Genomic DNA, 22,222 nt, shown 5'->3' with positions numbered 1-22,222 from the left:
GTGACAAAACGCACACCATCGCAGAGATCCTGAAAGGGATGACAGACCAGACTTATCTGTGTCTGCAGCCTCTGAACCTACAACAAGACATGGTCATGGGTGGCAATGGCCATAACCTGGTGGCGGCACTGAACCTTGGCAACCTCGCACATGTACCATGTGCTCACATGCTCAAATTAGCGGTTGCGCAGTTTCTCAAAACATACCAAGATCTGCTTGAGCTACTTGTGAAAGTTCGCTGTTTGTATGCCCTTTTCCAAATGTCAGCTACAGCTCTTGCTGCCTTAACCCCTTAGTGACAGAGCCAATTTGGTACTTAATGACCAAGCCAATTTTTACAATTCTGACCACTGTCATTTTATGAGGTTATAACTCTGGAACGCTTTAACGGATGCCGCTGAATCTGAGATTATTTTTTCAGGACATATTGTACTTTATGTTAGTGGTAACATTTCTTTGATATTACTTGCGATTATTTATGAAAAAAATGGAAATATGGCAAAAACTTTTAAAATTTTGCAATTTTCAAACTTTGTATTTTTATGCCCTTAAATCACACAAAATAGTTAATAAATAACATTTCCCACATGTCTACTTTACATCAGCACAATTTTGGAAACAACTTTTTTTTGTTAGGGAGTTATAAGGGTTAAAAGTTGACCAGCAATTTCTCATTTTTACAACACCATTATTTTTAGGGACCACATCACATTTGAAGTCATTTTGAGGGGTCTATATGATAGAAAATAACCAAGTGTGACACCATTCTAAAAACTGCACCCCTCAATGTGCTTAAAACCACATTCAAGAAGTTTATTAACCCTTTACGTGCTTCACAGGAACTGAAACAATGTGGAAGGAAAAAATGAACATTTAACTTTTTTTGCAAACATTTTAATTCAGAACCATATTTTTTATTTTCACAAGTGTGAAAACAGAAATTTAATCATACATTTTGTTGTGCAATTTCTCCTGAATACGCTGATACCCCATATGTGGGGGTAAACCACTGTTTGGGCGCACCGCAGAGCTTGGAAGAGAAGGAGCGCCGTTTGACTTTTTAAATGCAGAATTGGCTGGAATTGAGATCCGATGCCATGTCATGTTTAGAGAGCCCCTGATGTGCCTAAACAGCGGAAACGCTCCACAAGTGACACCATTTTGGAAACTAGACCCCTTAAGGAACTTAACTAGATGTGTGGTGAGCGCTTTGAGCCCCCAAGTGCTTCACAGAAGTTTATAAAGTAGAACCGTGAAAATAAAAAATCGTATTTGTTTACACAAAAATGATCTTTTCGCCCACAAATTCTTATTTTCACAAGGGTAACAGGAGAAATTAGACATCAGAAGTTGTTGTGCAATTTCTCCTGAGTATGTCGATACCCCATATGTGGGGGTAAACCACTGTTTGGGCGCACCGCAGAGCTTGGAAGAGAAGGAGTGCCGTTCTACTTTTTCAATGTAGAATTGGCTGGAATTGAGATCGGACACCATGTCGCGTTTGGAGAGCCCCTGATGTGCCTAAACAGTGAAAACCCCCCACAAGTGAGACCATTTTGGAAACTAGAACCCATAAGGAACTTAGCTAGATGTGTGGTGAGCACTTTAAACCCCCAGGTGCTTCACAGAAGTTTATAACGTAGAGCTGTGAAAATAAAAAATCGCATTTTTTCTACAAAAATGATCTTTTTGCCCCAAAATTTTAATTTTGACAAGGATAACAGGAGAAATAAGACCACAAAAGTTGTTGTGAATTTTCTCCTGAGTATGTCGATACCCCATATGTGGGGTTAAACCACTGTTTGGGCACACCGCAGAGCTTGGAAGAGAAGGAGTGCCGTTTTACTTTTTCAATGTAGAATTGGCTGGAATTGAGATCAGACACCATGTCGCGTTTGGAGAGCCCCTGATGTGCCTAAACAGTAGAAACCCCCCACAAGTGACCCCATTTTGGAAACTAGACCCCTTAAGGAACTTATCTAGATGTGTGGTGAGCACTTTAAACCCCCTAGTGCTTCACAGAAATTTATAACGTAGAGCCGTGAAAATAAAAAATCCTTTTTTTCCCTCAAAAAAGATTTTTTAGCCTGCAATTTTTTATTTTCTCAAGGGTAACAGGAGACATTGGATGCCAAAATCTGTTGTCCAGTTTGTCCTGAGTACGCTGATACCCCATATGTGGGGGGGGCACTGTTTGGGCACCCATCAGGGCTCGGAAGGGAAGGAGCGCCGCTTGGAATGCAGACTTTGATGGGATGGTCTGCGGGTGTCATGCTGCATTTGCAGAGCTCCTGATGTACCTAAACAGTAGAAACCCCCACAAGTGACCCCATTTTGGAAACTAGACCCCGCAAAGAGCTTATCTAGATGTGTGGTGAGCACTTTAAACCCCCAACTGCTTCACAGAAGTTTATAATGTAGAGCCATGAAAATAAAAAAAATCATATTTTTTCCACAAAAATTACCTTTTTACCCCCAAATTTTTACTTTCACAAGGGTAACAGGAAGAATTGGACCACAAAATTTATTGTGCAATTTATGCCGAGTAGGCTGATACCCCATATGTGAGGGTAAACCACTTTTTGGGCGCATAGCACAGCTCGGAAGGGAAGGAGCGCCGTTTTGGAATACAGACTTTGATAGAATGGTCTGCGGGCGTTATGTTGCGTTTGAAGAGCCCCCGATGTACCTAAACAGTAGAAACCCCCCACAAGTGACCTCATTTTTTAAACTAGACCCCCCAAGGAACTTATCTAGATGTGTGGTGAGAACTTTGAATGCCCAAGTGCACAGAAGTTTATAATGCAGAGTCGTGAAAATAAAAAATATATTTTTTTCCACAAAAAAGATTTTTTAGCCCCCAAGTTTTTATTTTCACAAGGGTAACAGGAGAAATTGGACCCCAGAAGTTGTTGTCAATTTATTCCGAGTACGCTGATGCCCCATATGTGGGGGTAAACCACTGTTTGGGCGTACGGCAGAGCTCAGAAGGGAGGGAGCACCATTTGACTTTTTGAGCGCAAAATTGGCTGTGCGTTTAGAGACCCCCTGATGTACCTAAACAGTGGAAACCCCCCAATTCAAACTCCAACCCTAACCCCAACACACCCCTAACCCTAATCCCAACCCGATCCATAATCCTAATCACAACCCTAACCCCCAAAACACCCCTAACCCTCATCCCAAAGCTAACCATAACCATAATCAAAACCCTAAACCCAACACACCCCTAATCCTAATCTCAACCCTAACCTCAAAACCTAACCCTAATCCCAATACACCCTATCCCTAATCCCAACCCTAACCTTAACCCTAATCCCAAACCTAACCCTAATCCCAAATGTAACCCTAATGCCAACCCTAATCCAAACCCTAATCCCAACTCTAACCCTAACTTTAGCCCCAACCCTAGCCCTAACCCTAACTTTAGCCCAAACCCTAACTTTAGCCCTAAACCTAGCCCCAACCCTAACCCTAAATTTAGCCCCAACCCTAACCCTAGCCCTAACCCTAGCTCTAACCCTAATCCTAGCTCTAACCCTATCCCTAGCCCTAACCCAAGCCCTAGCCCTAACCCTAAGGCTATGTGCACACGTTGCGGATTTTGCTGTGGATCCGCAGCGTTTCCGCAGCTGCGGGTCCGCAGCAGTTTCCCATGAGTTTACAGTACAATGTAAACCTATGGGAAACATAAAACGCTGTGCCCATGCAGCAGAAAAAACCATGCGGAAACGCAGCGGTTTACATTCCGCAGCATGTCAATTCTTTCTGCGGATTCGGCAGCGGTTTTACACCTGCTCCATAATAGAAAACCGCAGGTGTAAAACCGCAGGGGAATCCGCACAAAAAACACTGTACATCCGCTATAAATCCGCAGGAAAAACGCTGCGTTTTATCCCTGCAGATTTATCAAATCCGCTGCGGAAAAATCCGCAGAGAACAATTCTATGTGTGCACATATCCTAACCCTACCCCTAACCCTAACCCAACCCCTAACCCTAACCCTAACCCTAATTGCAAAATAGAAATTCATACATTTTTTTTATTTTATTATTTTTTCCTTACTAGGTGATAAAGGGGGGGGTTATTTACTATTTTTTTTATTTTGATCACTGTGATAGGATCTCACAGTGACCAAAATAAAACAAGTGGAAGAATCTTCCTCTGCCGGCTGGCAGATCATGGCGGGCGCACTGTGCATGCGCCCGCCATTTTCTTACCGGAGCAAGAAGCCGGCGGCCAGCAGAAGAAGCAGGAGGACCCAGGGACACCGGTAAGTATAACAGGGACCCCAAATTCCCCTATTTCTCTGTCCTCTGATGTGCGATCACATCAGAAGACAGAGAATGACATCGCTTTTTTTTGCGGTCGCCGGTAAACAGTTAATTACAGGTAAAAACCGACCCCAATCATGTTCTTTGGGGTCTCAGCTACCCCCGGCAGCCGAGACCCCAAAGATCTTCCTGGTGCCGGGCGGCTGGCACACTGCGCATGCGCCCGCCATTTTTTTCCCGGAAAAAGATGGCGGCGCCCATCGGGAGCCAACAGGAGCACCGGGGGAGATAGGTGAGTATCGGGGGGCTATCGGGGGCGATCGGGGACCCCATTTCTCTGTCCTCCGATGTGCGATCACATCGGAGGACAGAGAAATTAAATGGCAAATCACGTTTATTTTTTGTTGCGACTGCCGGTAAATGGTTATTTACCGGCGATCGCAACTTGGGGGTTGGTAAAACCCCCCCGAATCATGTTCTCTGGGATCTCGGCTACCCCTGGCAACCGAGACCCCAGAGAAAATCCGACTCTGGGGGGCGCTATTCACTTTTTCTACAGCGCCGTTAATTAACGGCGCTGTGGTTTAAGTACCCGTAACTGCCGCCGTTAAAAGGCGTATCGGCGGTCGTTAAGGGGTTAACAGTGCTGCAGGAGCATTTGCCGACTTGTGTGCGGTGTCATCCCTTTTTGGAACTCAATATTACATATGTTGTCAAGGCTTTGTGAGCAGAAAAAGGCAATAGTTGCAGCTGCAGCATACCTATCGGTATTCCGGTCAGGCTCCGCACATAAGAGCTGATGAGTGGGTATGAATGTCTGACATATTTGTGGTTCTCCAAACCTTTGAGGACTCACCCAAGATGGTGAGCGGTGATGATGCCACAAACAGCTTCACCATCCCGGTTCTCTATCTACCAATGAGTAGAGATTGGGGAGACACACACCAGATGCAGCACAGGCAGGGTAACACAATCAAAGGTCTGGGAAAGTTTTCCCTGACCCTCCCATCTCCCACTGCCTGATGTACGGGGTACTCTGACAAGGAGGGAAGCGTTTTAGAAGATGCTGAAGTACCTTGCTGACCGTACCAGCGTCCTCGATGATTCATTTGTCACTAGGATTTTGTCAGAGCAGATTTTTAGTGACGTCGGGGGTATTATAAGTGATAATCGCATTCTACTGTCAACTGAATATGCTGGCAGGCTGGCTCTCATCAAAATGAAAAAGAACTCGATTGGCCCAGACTTCTCAACACCACCAGATGATGAATAGAGGAACATAAACTCAAATCCATGCATGCATATTATCTATGATGCCCACTCCTTAATAATGGGAAAAAAGTTTTCTGAGGCTCTCCACTACATCTCATCAAAGGGATATTAGAGTGCCTCCTTCAAATTTTTGGTATTCCTTGCACCTAGTGCATATGCTTTGCCTGTGTAGGAGACCCACTCATTAGTAATAGATAAAAATTATTTTCTGAGGCTCCACCTTCTAGTTGAGGGAACATTTTTGGATAGCAAAAGTGATGGTAGATTCTATTAGTATATTATCAAGTGCCTTGTTGTGGAATGTCAGGACGTTCTCCTACTGCATACATGATTTTTCAGTTGGGACAGGGGACTTTGTACAGTAAGTGCAGAAGTTCCTGGTCTCCTCCATATTAGGCTGAGTAGATGCAAAACATTTCACTTTATGAAATAACAGTCCTTGATACTGCTATGTTAAACTTTTTCAGTGCTAATTAAAATAGATTCTATTCTCTGATAACTCCTCCCTTACCAGCAATTTGCGTAGGGTGTGCTGTTGCAGTAGAAATGGTGTATTACAGCAATCAAGTCAGGGATTATTGCCTTATAAATTATAATCCTTGCTGCAGCTTTTTTGCATACATTCATTGACAGGTTCATTTTTTTATGATCTTTATTCAGAAATTCGACAAATTCTTCAGAGTTTGCGGCTGCCACTTACAAGAAAATATCTTTTCAGAGCCAGTTCAAATCCCTTCTATATTGCACAATAATACTGCTCTTATCTACTATTCATCCATGGTGAAGTAAGTATAAAGTAAGGATAAAAAAATCTTTTCAGGGCTGTTTCAAATCACCTTGATATTTTACAATAATAAGCTTATATGCAATTTGACTAGAGTGAAGTGTGGCAGTATGGATAGCATATTAAAGGCATCTAGTAAGGGATTAATGCCTTATAAATTATAATCCCTGCTGCTGCTTTTTTCCATACAATCATTGACAGATTCATGTTTTTTACAGTAATCTGTAGTCAGAAATTCGTCAACGCTAGCAGTGTTGCTTGCGTTCCTCCAGAGTTTGAAGCTGCCATGTATAAGGCTGATTAAAATCCCCTCTATATTCTGTAATAATACCGCTCTTATCTGCAGTTCGTCTGGGGTGAGGTGTGGCAGTAGGGATAGCATATTACATCTAGTCAGGGATTACTGCCTTATAAATAATAATCTTTTTTCCATACACTCATTGACAGATTCATGTTTTTATGGTGATCTGTACTCAGAAATTCATCAAAGCTGGCAGTGTTGCATATATTCCATCAGAGTTTTTTGTTGCCACATACAATAAAACATGTTTTCATGGCCAGTTAAAATCCCTTCCATATTGTATACTATTAACGTTCTTTTTGCAATTCATGCAGGGTATGCTGTGGCAGTAGGGATAGCGTACTATAGGCATCTAGTCAGTGATTATTGCCAAATAAGCTATAATGCTTGCTGCTGCTTTTTTCCTTACACTCATTGACAGATTCATGTTTTTATGGTTATTTGTACTAAAAAATGTATCAAAGAATTCAAAATTAACTGATTTAATATGTCTATTCTCTGTAGCAGCTACATGTAATTGGTAATGGTGGGAGAATTTATGCTACTGTAGCTGAAATTACCATTAACCTCTTCAGTGCTTTTGTTTCCATCCATTTCTGGGGACTTCTTGAAATATGTTTGGGGTCATTGTCTTGCTTGAAGACCCATGACCTAGGATGCAAAACCAGCTTTCTGACACTGGACACTACATTACAACCCTAAATCCTATGGGATGTCAAAGCACCCAGTGCCAGAGGCAGCAAAACAACTCCAATATATCTTTGAACCTCTACCATATTTGACAGTAACTACTTTGTTCTTTGATTTATAGGCTTAATTCCATTTACAGTAAACAATAGAATGATGTGCTTTACCAAAAAGCTCTATTTTGGTCTCATCTGTCCACAAGATGCCACCTGACCTTCTAAAAATAGTGGGGGCCACCTTCTCTCCAACTATAAATTGTGAGGGCTGCCTGCTGGCCCTCCAAGTTTCAAACTTTACAGTATTAATACGAAAAAGAAAATGTTCCCACCTCAGATGTATAAATTATATTGCAGCAGCAATATACGGCTTTGCAAAGCATAGCCTGCTCCTGGCCCTCCAGAAATGCTTAGTGAGGGCTGGCTGCTGGCTCTCATATTTGAGTGAGTGCCGTCTGCTGGCATTATGATTTGCTCGAGTAATGAGTACCGGAGCATTTTAGTGCTTGCTCATCACTAGTGGTAACCCATGCAAACATGAACATGCAATGTCAATGAAGATTCATGAAAAATTATTAATTGAGCTTGCATAGTTTTGTTAGAAAAGATTTGGCATAATATCTAGTAATTTAAAGAGGATCGCCAGATTAGTAAATACTGATTAGCAAATCTGATTAGCAAATACTTATACTCACCCCTAAAATTTTAAGTCTGGATTATATTTTTTTAGACATTTGAATTATAGCATTCCTCGGTTATTTCTCTTGGAAATTACGGTAGATATAAATAAGTACCTGTCCAGGATGGACTTTATTATATATACTCTTTCAGTGATTTTGTTCATAGCTGACAGACTTTTCTTACTAGAATATTCCTAAATATTCCAAACATATTCTAAAAAGCTCATTTTAATCTCTTTTAAGACACGACAGAACTAAATTATCCATAATTAGCTCAACTTTTAATTGTGCACAACATTACTTAACAGTTTTCCATTTAGAAGCCGCCGTAAGCTAAAATGTAAATGTTTTGACATGCAGACTGCTATTATTCTATAATAAAGCTTTTGGAAAATAGAAGCAAAGTAAACACATAAGTGCAGAGAGTGTTAGAAAGAAATTCAGGATTCTGTATTATATATTATATAAGAGACAACCAGTCAATTTATAGGTAATATTGGTTTCTTTCCAATAGATTGATTTTTTTTGCTTGAATTTTGTTGCTGTTTTAAAATGATTGGAGCAGTGGATCAAGCATGTGACCTTTACATTGGTGTGATTTGCTCTGCTTTTCAACATTGAAATTGAAATGCTAAGAAGGAAAAATTGTGGAACTATGGAGATCGCAGGATGGATAGACATATTACTGATATGCAAATGATGAAAAAACTGAGCATCCAGCTAAAAAATCCCCACATTTACTTAGCTGCTATTATTGAGGTTGTTATTGATTGCATGCACCTGGTCGTTCAAATCATCAAGAACTGCTGCTGGCAGTTCCCTTTGCAATTGCTGACCAATGATTTCCCAGATGTGCTCAGTGGGAGACAAGGAATGCTGCAGGCCATTGTAACACATTTATGCTATGCAGGCTAGTCACAGTAGCACAACCAACATGTGTCCTGGTGCTGTCATGCTGAAAAACATGTGTAGAAAGGAGCAGCACAGAAAAACGGTGCACACCCAAGCAAAATGGAGGAATAAAAAATGGATTTATTGAAAATACAAGGCAAATTAAAACAATAAAAAAACATAGACACCATGACAATAAACAAGGGGTGATATAGCAGTCCCAGAAAATGAACATATAAGATACACAAATGTATACCCTACCACTTAGGTATACAATGATGATTCAATAATTCACATACAGTATATCACAAAAGGGAGTACATTACCTTTTGGGACAATAGTCATGCAAATTTGATGCAGTGTGCCAAAGTTCCCCGTAAGAAATTTTACAGCGAGGGAGCCGCAGCGCTCTGACTGGCAGTAATATTCTTACCACCGATCAGTGGCAGTGTTTTTGCCGCGCTGTCATGCACATGTCACGGGGGTACTGGGTAGACTACAGCTGATTACCCAGGCCCCTGCGATATCCCTCAGACTAGGGAAAACCCTGTCTGTCCCTCGCCCAGAATTTACACTGATGGTGTGCTTGTCTGGGCCGCCAGGCCTGACCCTGACTCCTGTTTCAGCCCTAAGACCACACACCAACCTCCACAGAAAGCACAGACAGGGAAAACTAAAAAACGCACCTCGCCGCAGACACACAGGAAAACACTATAATGTGCACAGGGCAAAACAAATATAGGAAGAAGAAATATGACAAAGGATAATACACCACCAGATACAATATTTCTTCTCCTAGACCACCACTCCAGACCGAGATCACCAGGCACAAGACACAAGCTATAATCGGCGACACCCAAAGTCCAGAATGACTATTTAAAGGCCACGGGCGTGACCCAGCCTCCAACCAGATTACCAGCTAGATTAACCCCGGACAACCTGGATAAAATCTAGCCGGCGCCACTGAGCGTATAGTGGACGAATGTGGAATTACCGCTGTCTGTCGGACGCCCTAGTGTGAATAGCGTCCGACATGACAGCACATAACAGAGTGGCAAACACTGGATGTTCAGGCCCCCAATGTACATGAATGAGGTCCAGGTTCGGGTTCAGATACTGTCCTGGTATCTGAACAGAATTTTTTAATTGTTTGGCCAGACCAGTGGTTCGCCCATCACTAGTACTCACTTTTGTTGACAGCAGTTAAGACTTTAATGGCTGTGTGTTGAGTTATTATTTAGAGGGCACACCATATTTAAACTGCTAAACAACCTGTACACTTACTACTTTACATTGTGTTACAAGCGCTGTCGCCCGTGATACTCACCTTACTCACTTGCTCACCTTCCTCCTCACTCTTTCCAGTGTGTAGCTGAGCGGGGCTCCCTTCGCATCTCTCCGGCACTTCCTGATGTGTAGCCTCTCCAGGGATTGCCAATACATGCAGCCAGGAGGTCCTGACCCTGAAGCATCCTCCCGGCTTGGCGGTATGTGCCGGGTATATCAGGCTGCTTCCCGCTAGAGGAGGTACCTGATTATTGCATTAGTGCCTGCTCTGTTGCCTGTCATGGTACTAGGTTAGGTGCTTCCTTGTAACTCTGGTCCCAGTGTGCTTCCCAGTGTGCACTCTGCTCAGTCCTGATCCCTGTGTGCCTCCAGTGCACTCTCTGCTTAGTCCTGATCCCAGTGTGCTTCCCATTGTGCTCTCTGCCCAGTCCTTACCCAGCTCCGCTTTTACTCTCTTTTTAGTGCCTGCCATCAACCTAGGCCCCTAGAGGTTCTTGGATCCGGTCCTGTCTCCTGGGTCACTGCTGTTCGGTACATGTTCCTTCATCCCAGCTTCCCGTCTCTGGTTCCTGCATTCCAGTTTGTTACTGGTTCTTTCCTTGCTCCTCAGTGTCCTCTGTACTTCATTTCTTCCTCCGTCTCCTATGAGCCGTCCTCTTGGTGCCAGCCATTGTGGAATTTTGACCCACCTGGGCCTGCCCCTGATGATCCCTGTATAGGGGTCGGTTTCACTAGGTCAGCTCACTCAGGGGAGGTTTTGTATCATGACCTAAAGGGTCCATTCTAGGAAGCATGACACATTGTATCAAAGTGCCATCTCTTTAGTGTTGTCCAATGAAAATATATATTAAAATATTTACATAAATTTGATGCGTGTACTCAATTTTTGGATGTACTATATGAGCAGTAAAACTAATAACATGTGGAGATCAGAGAAAAGTGGTTTGATAGCAATACATAAGTTATTATAACTCAACAAATTATTATTACCGGTATATAAGTTATTATTTACCTGAGTGGTGGAGTGAACATATGTATATATTTGTATGTATTTTAATTTCTCTATTTGGCTTGGGTGTGCACCATTATTCTGTGCAGCTGTTTCTACAAACTGAATGCTTGCTTTTTTGCACATCAGATGTAGCTACCTGAGCTCATGTTTAGTGTTCATGATTTGTTGTGCCCGCTAAATCCTCTTTGCGAAAAACAGCTCTGGGACACTGTGAATTAAGGGACGTCCGTACCGCTAGTTCTACTACCAAATTAATGTAAAATGGAATGAAGAAAAGAGAGGTTTGACTATCATACATTATATCAATCCACACTAAAATCCTGAGAGTAGAATGTTCACTCATGAAGTCCTCTTCATGGTGTTGCCCACATGATCTCTGGAACTGAAGTAATAGTACATACGTTCTGGTATATTGAGTGAACACAACCTCTAGGGTCTGATTAAAATTGGAGCATGCGCCTACAGGGGTATATGTATAGGGGAGTCTAATTTATATCAATGGGCCAAACACCAAGTGGGTGTATGAAATTGGTTAATAAGTCAATTTGGAGACATAGTTAAAGCAGACTATCATGAACTTGCAGCTATTATCCATAACATCGATACATCAAACCTCCTGATGAACCAAATGGATGGTGAAATGCGTTAAGGCAGTTTCTACAATCAATGATAACTAAGTCTTTAGTTTAATACTTCATTTGTTAGAAATATTTATATATTAGAATTGTTACCTGCTCTCTGTTTTAGCTCACGATATCACGTTATAAAAGTGAGAGCGAGGAACAGTTGCCAATGAACGGGGGCGCCAATCTGCCTATACTAGTTTGCCAACCTACAAGATTTGCAGTATCAGTTCAGGCAAAGAATAGGGAACCATAAAAAAATTGTGGTTTAGCAGTATTAATGAAGGTGAAGGACTCCTGCCAGTTTCTGAAATTATAAAAATACGGTGATCCTTCCACCATAATATCATTTTCATGTCATATCATGTGCACACTAGGCAGGTTTTGGTGTTTTTAATGAATGTTAATAAAATATACTGTTTTAGAGGGTTATATGTTCACACACTTTATCTGCAGACCGATCTATTCTATCCAGACAAAATTGTGACTCTTTATTGATGAGAATAAACCTTCATTCCAGTGTACATTAATGTCTGTCTCTGCATCATGATAGCCTATGAGAGTGGTGGTGTGAGGTCAATGGAACACCGGTAAGCTAGACGTCAGGCTCATAGCCCAAAGTTATGCATATGACCTCTGATGTATAGAAACTGATTAAATCCTTAGGCTTGGTATGTGACATCCAATTTTACCTGCAGTACAGAATGGATTAGTCGTGGAACCAGTGTTACAAAAAAAATGCAACACAGAGCTTTGACAAAGAACGGTGGGTAGCATTCGAAACGCGTTGTTTTGTTTCTTCCTGCAATGCTACTTTTAGCTTTGACAAAGAACGCTGGCTAGCATTTGAAGCGCGTTGATTTTTTTTTCTTCCTGCCATGCTACTTTCATAATGAATTTTGAAATGTTACAATAAAGTGGAATTTTATCCAAAAGCTAGAACATTCATTTTCTTTTTACATTTACTCCACGTTTGGTCAATTTGTGGTTCTGGGCATACTGAACTTAACATTCATAATTGGTGGGCTGGCATTTTGCTTCCTTTTTCTTTGTATATTTTTTGTTGTGCCTGAGGAAACCAGATACATGATAGGTTCCCTTTATTGTTGAACCTTTGCTAATCAACTCCATAAACAACATCACATAGTTATAGATTTTGCATCTTATAATTCTCTATTAGTCTTGGAATTAAGGGTTGTCTGCAGTAGATATGGCTTGTATGTGTTCCTAGATTTACAGCTTTTTACAGCATCTGGATTATGATATGAAGTTCTACATTAGCATTTTTAATGGAGTTTGTTTCTCCGAGATCATTTTACAGCAGATGCAAAAAAGAACATTGCTGAGCTTTTGTTATTATGGGATGTCTGGATATCAATAGAAGGCAACATTTTCTGCTTTTGTCTCATAACAACATAGGCTATAACACCTTAAATTAGAAAATATAAAATACTTCAAGCAAATGAAATTTACAATGTATAGTAATTTTGATGTGTGATCCCCACATCCTTCATAAGCTTCCATTTCTGACTTTCCTATCTAACAGCATCTGATCATCTTATGTTCTCATTTTATGTACATAATTCATTATTACCGTCATATTGCTAGAATTATTAAAATTGCAATGTGAATTTAAACCAGTTAGTCTAGGGTCAAACCACCGTATTGTCTCTCATATGAGAAAATCAGGTCGATTATGGTGATCACGCTCTGATCAGAGTTTGATCAGAGTGTGATTACAGTATGAACCAATTTTCTCGGATGTGGAGAAGATGTATGAAAAATGTCTTCATCTTCTCCATTCTCAGTCCTTGAAAATTGCACCACTCTCTGATGTCAACCATGTGCAGTCCAATGTTTTACACTGACCCGTTGACTTGAATGACCAACTGCAATCCAATAATCAGATGCAAATTGTGCTTGCTGCGACTTTTTCTTTGGACAGTCTTAGTCCAAGTAAAAAATCAGACACATGCACGGCCCCATAGAATAGCATTGGTACGAGAATGATCCGATGTTTTGTCAGATCACACTCGGACCAAAAATACAGTCATCTGCATGAGTTCTTAGATGTGAAAATCATTCAAGCATTGCCTATCCTTTAAGTCTTTCTGTTTCGATATGTAACCCCTTGGAGGCTTAGCAATTTATCAATTTTTAGTTTTTGTTTTTTTCTCCCTGCCTTCTAACGCCATAACTTTTTTAAATGTTTCCCTCAGCATACTGTAATTGTTATGGCTTTTTTTATCCACTTAAAGTACCAACCTGGTGTTTTGTTTTTTTTATTTCAGCACTGGAGAGGTGCCATTAATCTAAGTTCCCATGACTTAGACCAGGGTCAGACAAGCGTATGACATTTGATGCGAGATGCTAATAACCCTTGGTTTCTGCTCTGCTGCGAGCATGACCCGAGTGTCATGCGTCTGTGCTCCGAGCCTCTCGCGCAGAGAGGATTGGAGTACAGCTGCGGAGGAGGCAGAGAAATGAATTTCTCCATCTCCTCCATTGCCGGGGTCAGTGTATATCGCACAGCACTCGGATGATATCCGAGTGATGGGCGTTGTCTCACTTGCACCCATAGGCTTATATGGGTGCAAGTGAGCCGAGACTCGGCCGAGTGTCGGTGACAATCGCAGCATACTGTGATTTCACTAGCATGTTGAAAATGGCTGAGAAAAAAACTGCTGATGTGAGCTTTCCCATAGATGAATACTGGTCTGAGTGCTATGCAATGTTTTATCGCATGGCACTCGCCCGTATTCATCGCTAGTGTGACCCCGGTCTTAATCTTATACTCACCAGCCACAGCTCCTCCCAGCGTCGCTCTGGTCCCTCTCAGCCATCTTTTGACCACAACCTTTGACTGACTGGAAGTCAGAGTTCACAGTCACAAGCGTGAGACCTCCTTCACACGTCTGTATAAAACATGTATGTGCATAGTCAGTACCCGTGTCATTAGTGACGTCTGTATAAAACATGTACGTGCATAGTCAGTACCGGTGTCATTAGTGCTTTGGATCAGTGTGTCATCAGTGTGTAATCGATGTGTCCGTTTTTTCCATCTGCGTTTTTCCTGTATGAATAAAGAAAGAAATTACAAAGCTTCTCTATACTTTGCAAAGTAAAACATGGATAATACATGGACACCGCATGGATGGTACACGGATCTGTTGTAAAGGGTATGTGTGGCATCCTTGAACAAACAGATATCACTTGTGCTGGAAACAAGGATGTGTGCATGAGGTCTAACTCTATGAGAACCTCATTCTGGCTCTCATATACTTAGGCTTCCTTCACACATCTGTGTTTCCAGTACGTGTGTCATCCTTTGTTTTCACTGATACAACACTTACCCATTATGACATACGGCACTTGTCCATGTTTTTACATGGACCGTGTGTCTGTACAAAACACAGGTAGATGTGTCCGCTTTTTCTTTGGAAGCATGGATGACAAGTGCAATACAAGTCTATGGGTCCGTGATATACACGTACAGCACACAGTTGGCATCTGTGTGCCATCTGTGTGCCATCCGTGTATAACATTGCAAAGTACAGAAGAAGCTTTGTCATTTATTTATTTCTTTATCCATACCAGAAATACACAGATGACACACTGATTTTAGGGTGAGCACACAAAGGACAAGCTGGTGGAAAACACCGATGACACTAGTACCAGTTTTAAATGTATCTTTTTTATACAAACGTGTGAAGGAGGTCTCACATTGAGTTGTGACTTGACTTCCGGTTCATCCAACAAACACTGGATTGATCTGGCAGGTCACAACTTCTGGAGACTGACCGGAATGGCACCGAGGACAAATAAAGACAGCAGCTGGTAGGTATGATACTAGGGGCATGGAACTTAGATTAGTGATACAAGTTCAGTGGTAAAATTAAAAAAAAACATGGAGTGGTTCTTTAAGGATCTCAAACCAAGGATTGCCTGATTTATTTCTTGATACACTACAATACTGTAACATTGCAGTCTATTGTAAAAATGAAAATCTCATATGAGGCCTGGTATAAAGAAGGAAGACATGGAGGCCCATAACAACACCATGGGCACCTTGTGATCACGTCACTCTGATTGATGCATTATGGAAGTATCCAATGTATCCAAAAATCCAACCACCTACATGCCAATGCAATGAGTAACAGTGAGATCTAGAACCAATTCCATTCGTTAGGCTTTAGTGCCTGCTGCAAAACACAGCTGGCACCCATAGAGTATGGCATTGGCTCAGATCATGTGCTTACACTAAAGAGCCAGTGAACATATCTGCTGTACAACGAATGTCTCCAAGGGTTTAAAGGGATTTTATCCATGTTAAGCAGTAATGCCATATCCGCCGCAAAAGCTAATATGGCATTTGGGTAAATCACTGGATCAACCCTGGTGTTTCATTCATTTTCTCTCAAAAGAGCATCTCTGGCGATGTGCATAGATGTGGGAGTGATTCTTTTTGTTGGTACAAGCAAACTGGAAAAAAAATTCAGTGTACCAGAAACTTTTTTTCACCAACACTGGCCATACTGGGGGGGAATGAAAAGGACAGCAGGGGACACCATAATACGTGTGTAACAGCAATACCTAGTGTGAGGCAGTGAGGGGAATCATATGCGAGGGTCGATATGTATCCCCCAGGATGCGGATGGAGTCCTATTAGACCCACTGGAGTACCTTGTATTCACAGCAGGTTGCCTGTGAGTCACAAGGCAAAGTAAAAGTAAGTGTGGACCTGGTCAAGCTATTTGGCAAAGGCATTGTTCAGGAAAACTTGTTATGGGCTTTCATTTTTGAAAAGGACTACAGGAAGGTAGTGGTGTTGATCCGTTTCCTCCGGCTGGGTTGTCCATGTGGCCTACGGCCACAGGTTTATTGTTATAACAACCCTGTAGAATATAGTATGTAGTTATAACAACTCCTGTCAGTGTGGAGTTGGCAGCAAGCAGTGCAGTCGGCTCTGCAAAAGCTCAGCCTGCGTGAGGGAACACAGAGCTCAGCAGAGCGAACTCCTGGCACCCCGCAGTGTGATACGGCGGTGCAGGCTCCCTCGGCAACTGGACACATTTACGGACTATCTTGTTTCCCAGTTGCAATCCCAAGGATACCATTGTGTTTTGTTTGTAAGTTTGGACATTAAAACTACGTTTTACTTTGAACTTTCCTGGGTCACTGCCTCATCATCACTGCACAGCGTGGACACCGCTGCACCACACTAGACACATTAATTTTTTCAGTTAATCAATTACTGGAAAATTGCTATATTTTGTATGACCTAAATGAAAAATGAATGTTTAATTCGTAGAGAACCCTGTTCATTTAAAATGTAATAACATGAACCCTATATAAATGACAAATGCCTAAGTTTATTTTCCTACTACTTTCCCTTGGTTGGAGCTTGATCTTGTGAAGGGCAATAGTTCTTTATGTTTTGTATGTTTGTATTTACATGAATGAATGCGTCAATGGGGTTTACCTACAGGATTATTAGACAGAAATGTCTAACATTTACTGAGACAAATATTTTTGGCAACCAAAAGGCTGTTTAGGACTTAGCATAATAAGAACGTGTTGGTATGGTTAAATAGATAAAGCCACCAACTGCAATCGTAAGCTTCCAGTTTTGTTGTGAATACAGACTGTGCGGAATCTTGGCACAAAACAAGAGGAATGGAAATTCTAAGATAAGACACAAGGATTTTAGATTAAAGTAGTCATGGGACAGATGTGATGAAAAGTAGATATTTGTGAGAAGAGTGGAGTTAGAGTATGAGTACTTCTAGAGTAATAAAAAGCAGCACATATGTACAACACTAATACTGTACATGTAGTTCATTACAACTACACGGAAGCTGCAGTAAGTGAAAAGTGATAGTTAATAAAGACTAAGGGTTAATGTTTCGCCTTATGAACATGCTGGGGTAAGGAGGCTTATAGGCCGAGCAATGTTCTGTTGGGAAATTAAATATGAAAATTATCTCTTAAACCCCAGTCAGAAGGCTCTCATGTAGCCAAATCAGATCTCAAGCTTTACACTGAGGAGGAGCAGCACTTCAAAACACGTGTCTGCAAATTGAGATCATGGTTTGGCTTTTTATCTTAAGTCATGTGGCAAAGCTCACTACAGGGTTGATAGTGACTTGTAGGATTGCTATTTCCAGTAAGTGGCACTAGAGTTCTAGTTCACTTCCTCTCTGAAGAGACAACTTGTATGTTTTATTTCCCAGAGGAGCATTCCATGGTCTGTAAGCCTTCTTACCCTTGTATGTCAGGCATGTTACTCTTTATAAGGAGTAATGTTAGAGCTTAGACCTCAGTCAGAAGACTCTCATACGGCCAAATCAGATCTCATGCTTTGCACTAAGGAAAGGAAATATCCTGAAACACATTTCTTTAAAATTGAGATTCAGTTTTGGTCTTTATCCTAAGTCATGTGGCAATGCTCACTAAAGAGTTGTTATTGACTTTTTTAGGATTGTTACTTTCAGTAGGTGACACTAGATTTCTAGTCCTCTTCCTCTCTGAACAGAAAATTTTCATACTAATGAAGAATAATCCATAAAAAATCCATAAACTCTTCCAGTGAGAAATTTGATGGCAATGCTGAAGAGGTACTTAAAAAATCATGCAGAATGGTTTTGAAATCTTCACCTCCCGCAACAAGGTTTGGTTCAAATACCAGTCTAAAATGTCCAGGAACTGTCCTGATTCTCATGCTCAGTAACCTACAATCCACAGTTTTGGCATTGGCAGTCTCTTTTTATCAGCATTCTGCCACCCTATCAGTTCAGTAACCGCCTTTCACTCAATTGTCTGCCATTTTTCAATTTATTACTAGCTCAAAGTCCTACGGTCAGAATAGCTCATAATTAACATGGAAAAAAGTGGCCTCACATGAAGAATAAAATATGTGTACAATGTTAACTGACAGCTTGGTACTTATACACTGACACTGTGTTCCAAATTATTATGCAAATAATATTTCCTCATATTTTCTCTAAATTACCTATCTGAATTGCAGTCATTGTTATTTTCCAGCAATCTACTATTCTAGTATAATTGCAATGTTTTGGAACAAACTGCCTATGAAAACAGTATCTTTAAAAAAAAAAAAAATAAACACTCAAAATGCATGTTCCAAATTATTATGCACAGCAGAGTTTTCAACCTTTTTTTTTTATTTTGAACCAAAAAATGGTCAATTGTGAAGTTATAAACATTATCAGCTTATTACAAATTGAAATCAAACAGTTTTCAAGTGAAAACTTTATTCTAGGTGATGTTACATTTGCACATAGGACCCCTTGTTCGAAAGAAGCTTCTGAACTCTCTTGTCCATTGAATTTGTCAGTTTTTGGATGGTTTCTGCTTCAATTGTTTTGCATGTGGACAGAATACCCTCCCAGAGCTGTTGCTTAGATGTGAACTGCCTCCCACCATCATAGACACTCCTTTTGATGATGCTCCAGAGGTTCTCAATGGGGTTGAGGTCAGGGGAAGATGGTGGCCACACCATAAGTTTGTCCTCTTTTATGCCCATAACATCCAGAGATGCAGATGTGTTTTTTGCAGCATGAGACGGTGCATTATCATGCATGAAAATGATCTTGCTGCGGAAAGCACGGTTCTTCCTCTTGAACCATGGCAGGAAGTGTTGTTTTAGAAACTCCACATAGATTATGGAGTTCATCTTTACCACTTCAGGGATCATAAAGGGGCCGACAATTTCTCTCCCCATGATTCCAGCCCAAAACATTACTCCACCTCCTCCTTGTTGGCGCCTTAGCCATGTTTTCATGGGGTGTCCATCAACCAGCCATCCTCCTCTCCATCCATCTGGACTATCGAGCGTTGCATGGCACTCATCGGTGAACAAAACAGTTTGGAAGTCAGTCTTCATGTATCGTTTGGCCCACTGGAGCCATTTCTCCTTGTGTGCAGTGGATAGAGGTGGTCGACAGGATGGCTTACGCATAGATGCAAACCTCTGAAGGACCCTGCATCTTCTTGTTCTGGGGACGTTGGAGGCACCAGCAGCTTCAAACACTTGTCTGCTGCTGTGACAAGGCATTTTTACAGCTGCTCTTTTAACCTTACACAATTGCCTGTTGGAAAGAGTCCTCAATTTTTCCTTATCAGCACGCACACGTGTGTGCTGGGAATCAGCTACATACTTCTTGATTGTACGATGAAGTGTCTTGGCAATGTTGATTGTAGTCATGCCTTGACCTAAATACTCCACAATTTGTTGCTTCTCAGCAGCCGACACATCCTTTTTCTTTCCCATTTTGGCAAAAAATGTAGGCTGCTTAATAATGTGGAACAGCCTTCTTAAGTAGTCTTGCCTTTATTTGGACACACATGCCAAACTAATTTGCACAGGTATCTCCAATTGCTTTCAGTGATATAAAGAGCCCTGACACACATCACCATCAATGAGTTTAAATGACAAACAAAAAAAATCTAACCTTATCACTCAAAAACTCTTTGTGCATAATAATTTGGAACACAGTGTAAAAAAGAAAGCAAAAAATACCCTAAACTCTTCCAGAGAGAAATTTTATGGCAGAGCTGAAGAGGTATCCAGACAAACCCTGTAGAATGGTCTTGCTATCCTCACCAACCACAGAAAGTTTTGGTTCATATACCAGTTGAACCCCTCCAAGACACAGCCCTTTTTCGTTTTTGCATTTTAATTTTTCGCTCCCCTCCTTCCCATAGCCATAGTTTTTTTATTTTTCCGTCAATATGGCCATGTGAGGGCTTATTTTTTGCGGGCGAGTTGTACTTTTGAACAACTCCATTGGTTTTCCCATGTCTTGTACTAGAAAACGGGAAAAAAATTCCAAGTGTGGTGTGCCATTGTTATTCTCCACGTCATTACGAGTTCATAGACATGAAACATGATGTTGTTAGGTGTCGAGTTCCCGCTGCTGCACAAGGAGAATCTCGAGCCACCTCCACTGCGGTCTCCCATTCTTCTCCAGCCACAGTGGAGCCTGCTCAGCCGAGACATTGGTCCCAGCATCTAGCTCAGGCAGATACTGTGCGCTTGGTTTACTGCTGTTTTTCCAGGCTCAGCCATTGCAACCAGCACTGCTCTGCAGTGAGCAGATGCTCCTGGGACTAAGTCCTGCTTTTCCGCTACTGAGCATGCCCAGGGGACGACCTTTCATTGGAGGTCGGGGGTCACATGCTCAGGTCCTGAAGCGGTTCTTATTGGACCACTAGGAAGGTCCTGGAGAGCTCTCTCTATAAAAGGTTTGCCCGGCCGCACGGCCATGCGGTAGTATCAACCTATGTTTATGAGCTTAGCTACCTTGTGGTCTGTGTCTGCATGTGTTCAGGGTCGGCTGTATAGCCACTAGAATTCCGGCACCTCCAGAGAGGAGTTTGTGTATGTGAATTTAGGGCTGGCTTATAGCCACTAGAATTCCAGCACCTCCTGAGAGGAGTTGTTTGTGTGCTATGCTGACTGTATGACCACTGTATGCTACCTGCTCTGTTAGTTAGCTGTGATCCTCTGTGAGGTTAAGGCTGGGGTCACTCTCGGCGTAAGACAATACGGTCCGTATTTAACGGCCGTAATACGGCCATAATACGGAGAAATGTTCCCAAAATAGTGATCCGTAGTCAGGGTGTGTCAGCGTATTTTGCGCATGGCATCCTCCGTATGTAATCCGTATGGCATCCGTACTGCGAGATTTTCACGCAGGCTTGCAAAACCGACATCTAATGGATTTATGTGCTCAAATGTTCGGGAAAACATATATACAGTATATATATATATATATATATATATATATATATATGTCATTGAGACACATATATATATATTCTGTATTTAGATTTCATTCAGCGCGATATCTGTGAAAAGCCGGTAATTCAATTGCCGGCTTTTCATTTCTCCTGCACAAACCCGACAGGATATGAGACATGGTTTACATACAGTAAACCATCTCATATCCCCTTTTTTTTTGCATATTCCACACTACTAATGTTAGTAGTGTGTATGTGCAAAATTTCAGCGCTGTAGCTGCTAAAATAAAGGGTTAAATGGCGGAAAAAATTGGCGTGGGCTCCCGCGCAATTTTCTCCGCCAGAATGGTAAAGCCAGTGACTGAGGGCAGATATTAATAGCCTAGAGAGGGTCCATGGTTATTGGCCCCCCCGTGGCTAAAAACATCTGCCCCCAGCCACCCCAGAAAAGGCACATCTGGAAGATGCGCCTATTCTGGCACTTGGCCACTCTCTTCCCACTCCCTGTAGCGGTGGGATATGGGGTAATGAAGGGTTAATGCCACCTTGCTATTGTAAGGTGACATTAAGCCAGATTAATAATGGAGAGGCGTCAATTATGACACCTATCCATTATTAATCCAATTGTTTGAAAGGGTTAAAACACACAC

This window comes from Ranitomeya variabilis, chromosome 1 (genome assembly GCF_051348905.1).
Source record: "Ranitomeya variabilis isolate aRanVar5 chromosome 1, aRanVar5.hap1, whole genome shotgun sequence".
In the NCBI taxonomy this organism is placed as follows: domain Eukaryota; kingdom Metazoa; phylum Chordata; class Amphibia; order Anura; family Dendrobatidae; genus Ranitomeya; species Ranitomeya variabilis.
This window is presented reverse-complemented; position numbering follows the sequence as displayed.